Raw genomic sequence first — 10,130 nt, 5'->3', positions numbered from 1 at the left:
AACGGAGTCAAATTGACAAACTATCGTTGTGGTTTTGATGCGTAGGTGAGATTGGTTCTTGCTTAAGCCCGTAGCAGCCACGTAAAACTTGCAACAATAAAGTAGAGGACGTCTAACTTGTTTTTGCAGGGCATGTTGTGATGTGATATGGCCAAGACATGATGCTAAATTTTATTGTATGAGATGATCATGTTTTGTAACCGAGTTATCGGCAACTGGCAGGAGCCATATGGTTGTCGCTTTATTGTATGCAATGCAATCGCGATGGAATGCTTTACTTTATCACTAAGCGGTAGCGATAGTCATGGAAGCATAAGATTGGCGAGACGACAACGATACTACGATGGAGATCAAGGTGTCGCGCCGGTGACGATGGTGATCATGACAGTGCTTCGGAGATGGAGATCACAGGCACAAGATGATGATGGCCATATCATATCACTTATATTGATTGCATGTGTTGTTGATCTTTTTATGCATCTTATCTTGCTTTGATTGACGGTAGCATTATAAGATGATCTCTCACTAAATTATCAAGAAGTGTTCTCCCTGAGTATGCACCGTTGCCAAAGTTCGTCGTGCCAAGACACCACGTGATGATCGGGTGTGATAAGCTCTACGTCCATCTACAACGGGTGCAAGCCAGTTTTGCACACGCAGAATACTCAGGTTAAACTTGACGAGCCTAGCATATGCAGATATGGCCTCGGAACACGGAGACCGAAAGGTCGAGCGTGAATCATATAGTAGATATGATCAACATAACGATGTTCACCATTGAAAACTACTCCATCTCACGTGATGATCTGTTATGGTTTAGTTGATTTGGATCACGTAATCACTTAGAGGATTAGAGGGATGTCTATCTAAGTGGGAGTTCTTAAGTAATTTGATTAATTGAACTTAAACTTATCATGAACTTAGTACCTGATAGTATCTTGCTTGTTTATGTTTGATTGTAGATAGATTGGTCGTGCTGTTGTTCCGTTGAATTTTGATGCGTTCCTTGAGAAAGCAAAGTTGAAAGATGATGGTAGCAATTACATGGACTGGGTCCATAACTTGAGGATTATCCTCATTGCTGCTCAGAAGAATTACGTCCTGGAAGCACCGCTGGGTGGCAGGCCTGCTGCTGGAGCAACACCAGATGTTATGAACGTCTGGCAGGGCAAAGCTGATGACTACTCGATAGTTCAGTGTGCCATGCTTTACGGCTTAGAATCGGGACTTCAACGACGTTTTGAACGTCATGGAGCATATGAGATGTTCCAGGAGTTGAAGTTAATATTTCAAGCAAATGCCCGGATTGAGAGATATGAAGTCTCCAATAAGTTCTATAGCTGCAAGATGGAGGAGAACAGTTCTGTCAGTGAGCATATACTCAAAATGTCTGGGTATAATAATCACTTGATTCAGATGGGAGTTAATCTTCCAGATGATTGCATCATTGACAGAATTCTCCAATCACTGCCACCAAGCTACAAGAACTTTGTGATGAACTATAATATGCAAGGGATGAACAAGACTATTCCCGAGCTTTTCGCAATGCTGAAAGCTGTGGAGGTAGAAATCAATAAGGAGCATCAAGTGTTGATGGTTAACAAGACCACTAGTTTCAAGAAAAAGGGCAAAGGGAAGAAGAAGGGGAACTTCAAGAAGAACGGCAAGCAAGTTGCTGCTCAGGAGAAGAAACCCAAGTCTGGACCTAAGCCTGAAACTGAGTGCTTCTACTGCAAGCAGACTGGTCACTGGAAGAGGAACTGCCCCAAGTATTTGGCGGATAAGAAGGATGACAAGGTGAACAAAGGTATATGTGATATACATGTTATTGATGTGTACCTTACTAGAGCTCGCAGTAGCACCTGGGTATTTGATACTGGTTCTGTTGCTAATATTTGCAACTCGAAACAGGGACTACGGATTAAGAGAACACTGGCGAAGGACGAGGTGACGATGCGCGTGGGAAACGGTTCCAAAGTCGATGTGATCGCGGTCGGCACGCTACCTCTACATCTACCTTTGGGATTAATATTAAACCTAAATAATTGTTATTTGGTGCCAGCGTTGAGCATGAACATTATATCTAGATCTTGTTTGATGCGAGACGGTTATTCATTTAAATCAGAGAATAATGGTTGTTCTATTTATATGAGTAATATCTTTTATGGTCATGCACCTTTGAAGAGTGGTCTATTTTTGATGAATCTCGATAGTAGTAACACACATATTCATAATGTTGAAGCCAAAAGATGCAGAGTTGATAATGATAGTGCAACTTATTTGTGGCACTGCCGTTTAGGTCATATCGGTATAAAGCGCATGAAGAAACTCCATACTGATGGACTTTTGGAACCACTTGATTATGAATCACTTGGTACTTGCGAACCGTGCCTCATGGGCAAGATGACTAAAACGCCGTTCTCCGGTACTATGGAGAGAGCAACAGATTTGTTGGAAATCATACATACCGATGTATGTGGTCCAATGAATATTGAGGCTCGTGGCGGATATCGTTATTTTCTCACCTTCACAGATGACTTAAGTAGATATGGATATATCTACTTAATGAAACATAAGTCTAAAACATTTGAAAAGTTCAAAGAATTTCAGAGTGAAGTTGAAAATCATCGTAACAAGAAAATAAAGTTTCTACGAATTGATCGTGGAGGAGAATATTTGAGTTACGAGTTTGGTGTACATTTGAAAAATTGTGGAATAGTTTCGCAACTCACGCCACCCGGAACACCACAACGTAATGGTGTGTCCGAACGTCGTAATCGTACTTTACTAGATATGGTGCGATCTATGATGTCTCTTACTGATTTACCGCTATCGTTTTGGGGTTATGCTTTAGAGAGGGCCGCATTCATGTTAAATAGGGCACCATCAAAATCCGTTGAGACGACGCCTTATGAACTATGGTTTGGCAAGAAACCAAAGTTGTCGTTTCTTAAAGTTTGGGGCTGCGATGCTTATGTGAAAAAGCTTCAACCTGATAAGCTCGAACCCAAATCGGAGAAATGTGTCTTCATAGGATACCCAAAGGAGACTATTGGGTACACCTTCTATCACAGATCCGAAGGCAAGACATTCGTTGCTAAGAATGGATCCTTTCTAGAGAAGGAGCTTCTCTCGAAAGAAGTGAGTGGGAGGAAAGTAGAACTTGACGAGGTAACTGTACCTGCTCCCTTATTGGAAAGTAGTACATCACAGAAAACTATTTCTGCGACACCTATACCAATTAGTGAGGAAGCTAATGATGATGATCATGAAACTTCAGGACAAGATACTACTGAACCTCGTAGATCAACCAGAGCGAGATCCGCACCAGAGTGGTACGGTAATCCAGTTCTGGAAATCATGCTGCTAGATCATGATGAACCTACGAACTATGAAGAAGCGATGGTGAGCCCAGATTCCGCAAAATGGCTTGAAGCCATGAAATCTGAGATGGGATCCATGTATGAGAACAAAGTATGGACTTTGGTTGACTTGCCCGATGATCGGCAAGCAATTGAGAATAAATGGATCTTCAAGAAGAAGACTGACGCTGATGGTAATGTTACTGTCTACAAAGCTCGACTTGTCGCAAAAGGTTTTCGACAAGTTCAAGGGGTTGACTACGATGAGACCTTCTCACCCGTAGCGATGCTTAAGTCTGTCCGAATCATGTTAGCAATTGCCGCATTTTATGATTATGAAATTTGGCAGATGGACGTCAAAACTGCATTCCTGAATGGATTTCTGGAAGAAGAGTTGTATATGATGCAACCGGAAGGTTTTGTCGATCCAAAGGGAGCTAACAAAGTGTGCAAGCTCCAGCGATCCATTTATGGACTGGTGCAAGCCTCTCGGAGTTGGAATAAACGCTTTGATAGTGTGATCAAAGCATTTGGTTTTATACAGACTTTCGAAGAAGCCTGTATTTACAAGAAAGTGAGTGGGAGCTCTGTAGCATTTCTGATATTATATGTGGATGACATATTACTGATTGGAAATGATATAGAATTTCTGGATAGCATAAAGGGATACTTGAATAAGAGTTTTTCAATGAAAGACCTTGGTGAAGCTGCTTACATATTAGGCATAAAGATCTATAGAGATAGATCAAGACGCTTAATTGGACTTTCACAAAGCACATACCTTGACAAGATTTTGAAGAAGTTCAAAATGGATCAAGCAAAGAAAGGGTTCTTGCCTGTGTTACAAGGTGTGAAGTTGAGTCAGACTCAATGCCCGACCACTGCAGAAGATAGAGAGAAAATGAAAGATGTTCCCTATGCTTCAGCCATAGGCTCTATCATGTATGCAATGCTGTGTACCAGACCTGATGTGTGCCTTGCTATAAGTTTAGCAGGGAGGTACCAAAGTAATCCAGGAGTGGATCACTGGACAGCGGTGTCACATCCCTAGTTCTGGTATGGTCCTAGGCTTGCTTTCTGCTTCATGTTTAAATTTCAAATGAAATTGAAATGGGGATGTTTCAAACCCTAGCACCAAAGCAATTCAAATAGGTTCAAATTAAAAATGGAATTTCAATGAACCCAAAATGCTATTCAAAAATGTTCATGCTCTTTGGATAATGTTGGGAACAACAACCAAAGGTGATGCGCATTTTTGCTACTCATTTTGGATTTTTGAATCAATGCATAAATATTTGATTTGGAGCTGTTTAAATTATATAAATATTTTTCATGGCTCCAAAAATGTTGGGAATTGGTGAGGGCCTCTAGAATATTATATCTAGATGCCACAATTATTTTCAGCATTTATGGAAATGTTTTAACATTTCTTTTAAATACAAAACAAATGTCAGAAATAGAAAAAAAGAAAACAGGAAAAGGAAAAGGCTTACCTAGCCTTACCTAGCAGCCCAACCGGCCTGGCACTGTTGGCCCAGCCCACCAGGGGCAAGGTTGTCTTCAACCTTGTGCCCACTGGCAGCCAGCGCACACAGCCGACCGCGCCACCTCCTGCTTCGCCGTGGCGTCTCCCCGCCACCTCCTGCTTCCTCCCCCGTCCCTGACCGGGCACCTGGAGATGCCCGAGCCCCCTGGTCCTTCCCCTCTCTCGCTGCTCTCTCTCCCCTCCTCTGTTCCTCTCCCCGCAGCACACCGAGCACGCTCGTCGTCGCTGTTCGCCATAGCCGCAGCCACCGCCTTCCTCTCGCCTCCCCGACGTGCCCCAAAGCTCCGCCTCACCGCCTGCTACGTCCTCAACGAGCCAGGCGACCCGGGACGCTCTGCATCGACGCCACCGTCTTCGTTTCCATCACCGTCCGCCGGAGATCCTCCTCGATGCTCCGCTCGCTCCGACGCTCCTCCAGCCTCACCGACCTGCTCGTCCGACTCCCCGTGAGCCCCTGAACCGATTCCCCCTCTCCTTTTCCCTGTACGGCCGCCGTAGCCGTCATATCCGTCGAGCCCGAAGCTCACCGCCGCCGTCCATGGTGCCGCCGCGGCCCCAGCTGCTGCCACCCGCGTCCGAGCTCACCAGCACGCTCAGTGCAACCCTAGGAGCACGATGCACTCACCATCTCCTCCCCTAGTGCTCCGTAGCTCCGTATTCGTTGATGGCCGAACCACGGCCGCCGCAAACCTCGTCGCCGGCGTCGATTCCGGCGACCATTTGGTCCAGCTCCACCACCCACACACGCGGCTCAGCCCCAGCTCCCCGTAGGACCCACCCACGCTGCAAACTGTGGCCTGTAGCGCGATCCCGACGCGCTCCGCCGCGTCTGGACTCGCCGGCGGCTAAACGCCGGCGACCGCTGACTTTTGACCGGCGTGGTTTGACCCCCACAGCCCAGTTGACCTCCCCCTCTCTCTCACTGACCTGTGGGCCCCGCCCGACTAATTACTATAGTTAACGCTAATTAACTAACTAGGTTAGCTACTACAGTCACTGACTAGTGGGCCCTGCCCAGTTAGTTAGGACTAACTAACTTAGTTAGCTGACCGGGTCACTGACCAGTGGGACCCACTGGTCAAGTTTGACCTGGTCAGCCCCGTTGACTCGCTTACGTCATGCTGACGTAGAGTTGACGCAATAATCATTTTCTGGTATTAATTTAAATCAGGAAATTCCAGAAAATAGTTAAAACTTCTAAAAATCATAGTAATTCAACCGTAAGTCCAAATCAAATAAATTATATATGAAAATTATCAGAAAAATGCAAGGAATCCATTTATGCCAGTTTCATGCATGAAAAAACAACTTATACTTGCTGTATAAGTGGAAATGTAATAATGGCATGTTATATACTTAAATTGGGGTTTGCATATGAATCCTTGGTTCATATGGACTTCAACCAAATTGATGCTATATGCATTAGGGCAAATCATAGCATCTTTGAAATGTCATCTTCATGCATCATACTGTTGCATATGGTTGTTTATTGATTGTCGGCACCGTCCCCTCTCGATAGGTTCTGCTCCGGAAGGTGTCCCGAGTACCTGTCTGAGGAGCAGTGTTTCTTCGTGGATCTATCAGGCAAGCAAACCCCCTTGAGCATCTCGATAAAATCCCACTCTCTCGCTCCTGCTCCTTTTACTGCATTAGGACAACAACGATTCAAACTGCTACTTTCTGCTACGGTAGCTGAACCCATTCCTCTGCATGACCTGTCATTGCCACAGTAAATAGTTAAAACCCACTAGCATGAGTAGGAGTTGATTGAGCCTTGATGTGCCTGTTCATCCATGCTTGTTTTTCTTTATGCCAGCTATTCTTAGAGTTTTGTCAGGTCTGATTCATCGGGAATGAATCGGAGTGGTGAACATGTCCTACCGGTAAAGGCTAAGTGTGTGAACACGTTTTGGTAAAGGTAGCGATGAGAGGCCATGTAGGAGTACATGGTGGGTTGTCTCATTGGAACCGTCCTTAAGCACTGAGTTCTGTGTATGTTATCCAAGTCCAGTTACTACCACACATTGGGTTCCGGTTATCCGGCCCCTCTCGGCTTATTAATCCACTTGATCTCTGTCCAGGAGTTGTAACTAGTTTCTGGCGTTTGTAGGTAGTGCTACTTGTCTACCAGGTGGTGTCCGACGGGACAGGCTTGGGACAGACTAGGCACCGTGGCACGGTGTACCAAGTGGCACCCGGATGGTGGGCTTGGGAACCCTGCACACATCGTTTGGGGCCGTGAGCGACACCCCGGCCGGATCTCCTTGCGGATGGAACCCGAATAGGCGATAAACCTGGATGAGAGACTTGTGTGGTTAGTCAGGTCGTGGCCGACACCCTCGCCCGGCTTCCGCTTGAAGGTTGCCGAGGTACATGACGTGTACGGGGCTATAAGTGGCGAGAGCGTGTGTGAAGAAGTACACCCCTGCAGGGTCAATATTATCTATTCGAATAGCCGTTTTCCTCGGGTATGGAAACTTGGAGGACTTATGTAGTACATAGACAACTTGAAGTGGATACTCTAAAATACGCAAGATAAGCGTGAGTGCTATGGATGGCCTTCTCGTAGGAAGACGGCAACGGATCCATAGTGGAGTATTGATATGGTGAACATGTGGACTCGTGTGCGTCTTCTCACCTCAAAGAAGTTTCTGATACTCGTAGTATAGGCTAGCCACTAAGTCAAAGCCGGCTTGCTGCTATTAAACTCCACCTCCCCCTTTGTTGATAATGCTGCATATGTAGATAGTTCTGATGTAAGACTTGCTGAGTACCTTTGTACTCACGTTTGCTTATTTATGTTTTGCAGTTGGTTACACTAGTGGCTTCGACGAGTATCTTGTATCCCAGCTACGATCTTGTACCCTTGGGAGGGTCGTGTTTAGTCAGGCTTCTTAGTCTTTTCCTTTTGTAGTTGTCTGTACTCAGACATGTAATGCTTCCGTTGCTTGTATGCTCTGAATGATGGGTCATGAGACCCCTGTTTGTATTGAATGCTATGTGGCTCTTCTGGGCCTTTATCTATATGAGTTTGAGTTATGTTGTGATGCCATGATGTATAGCACATACTTGCATGTTATGCGTACGTGTAACGTGTATTGCTATGTGTGGGATCCGACAACCTAGTTGTTTACCTCTGATAGCCTCTCTTATGGGGAAATGTAGTCTTGCGCTTCCATGTGCCATAGTAGTCCGCTACAGCCCGGTTCACCGGAGTCCTGCTAGCCCAGCACTACTGCTCCGAAACACTTGACTGGCCGGCATGTGATTCACTTCGTCCCTGTGTCTGTCCCTTCGGGGAAATGTCACGCGGTGACATCCGGAGTCATGTCTAGCCTGCTACAGCCCGGGTTCCCGGAGTCCTGTTAGCCCAGTGCTACTTTGGGTGCTACTTTGGGTTAGTGCTACTTTGGGTTCACGACTAGTCATGTCGGCCTGGGTTCTCTGTCATATGGATGCTAGCGACACTATCATATACGTGAGCCAAAAGGTGCAAACAGTCCCGGGCCAGGTAAGGTGGCACCCGTGAAATACCGTGCGTGAGGCCACAAAGTGATATGAGGTGTTACATGCTAGATCGGTGTGACTTAGGATCGGGGTCCCGACAAGCGGTCAATAACATCCTAAAATACCTGAAAAGGACTAAGGATATGTTTCTCGTATATGGAGGTGACAAAGAGCTCACCGTAAAAGGTTACGTTGATGCAAGCTTTGACACTGATCCAGACTATTCTAAATCGCAAACCGGATACGTGTTTACATTAAACGGTGGAGCTGTCAGTTGGTGCAGTTCTAAACAAAGCGTCGTAGCGGGATCTACATGTGAAGCGGAGTACATAGCTGCTTCGGAAGCAGCGAACGAAGGAGTCTGGATGAAGGAGTTCATATCCGATCTAGGTGTCATACCTAGTGCATCGGGTCCAATGAAAATCTTTTGTGACAATACTGGTGCAATTGCCTTGGCAAAGGAATCCAGATTTCACAAGAGGACCAAGCACATCAAGAGACGCTTCAATTCCATCCGGGATCTAGTCCAGGTGGGAGACATAGAGATTTGCAAGATACATACGGATCTGAATGTTGCAGACCCGTTGACTAAGCCTCTTCCACGAGCAAAACATGATCAGCACCAAGGCTCCATGGGTGTTAGAATCATTACTGTGTAATCTAGATTATTGACTCTAGTGCAAGTGGGAGACTGAAGGAAATATGCCCTAGAGGCAATAATAAAGTTATTATTTATTTCCTTATATCATAATAAATGCTTATTATTCATGCTAGAATTGTATTAACCGGAAACATAATACATGTGTGAATACATAGACAAACTTAGTGTCACTAGTATGCCTCTACTTGACTAGCTCGTTAATCAAAGATGGTTATGTTTCCTAACCATGAACAAAGTGTTGTTATTTGATTAACGAGGTCACATCATTAGTTGAATGATCTGATTGACATGACCCATTCCATTAGCTTAGCACCCGATCGTTTAGTATGTTGATATTGCTTTCTTCATGACTTATACATGTTCCTATGACTATGAGATTATGCAACTCCCGTTTACCGGAGGAACACTTTGTGTGCTACCAAACGTCACAACGTAACTGGGTGATTATAAAGGAGTTCTACAGGTGTCTCCAAAGGTAGATGTTGGGTTGGCGTATTTCGAGATTAGGATTTGTCACTCCGATTGTCGGAGAGGTATCTCTGGGCCCTCTCGGTAATGCACATCACATAAGCCTTGCAAGCATTGCAACTAATGAGTTAGTTGCGAGATTATGTATTACAGAACGAGTAAAGAGACTTGCCGGTAACGAGATTGAACTAGGTATTGGATACCGACGATCGAATCTCGGGCAAGTAACATACCGATGACAAAGGGAACAACGTATGTTGTTATGCGGTCTGACCGATAAAGATCTTCGTAGAATATGTAGGAGCCAATATGGGCATCCAGGTCCCGCTATTGGTTATTGACCGGAGATGTGTCTCAGTCATGTCTGCATTGTTCTCGAACTGTAGGGTCCGCACGCTTAACGTTACGATGACAGCTATTATGAGTTTATGCATTTTGATGTACCGAAGTTAGTTCGGAGTCCCGGATGTGATCACGGACATGACGAGGAGTCTCGAAATGGTCGAGACATAAAGATTGATATATTGGATGACTATATTCGGACACCGGAAGGGTTCCGGAAGAGTGTCGGATAAAACCGGAGCAC

Source organism: Triticum dicoccoides, chromosome 7A (assembly GCF_002162155.2).
Source record: "Triticum dicoccoides isolate Atlit2015 ecotype Zavitan chromosome 7A, WEW_v2.0, whole genome shotgun sequence".
Classification (NCBI taxonomy): domain Eukaryota; kingdom Viridiplantae; phylum Streptophyta; class Magnoliopsida; order Poales; family Poaceae; genus Triticum; species Triticum dicoccoides.
This window is presented reverse-complemented; position numbering follows the sequence as displayed.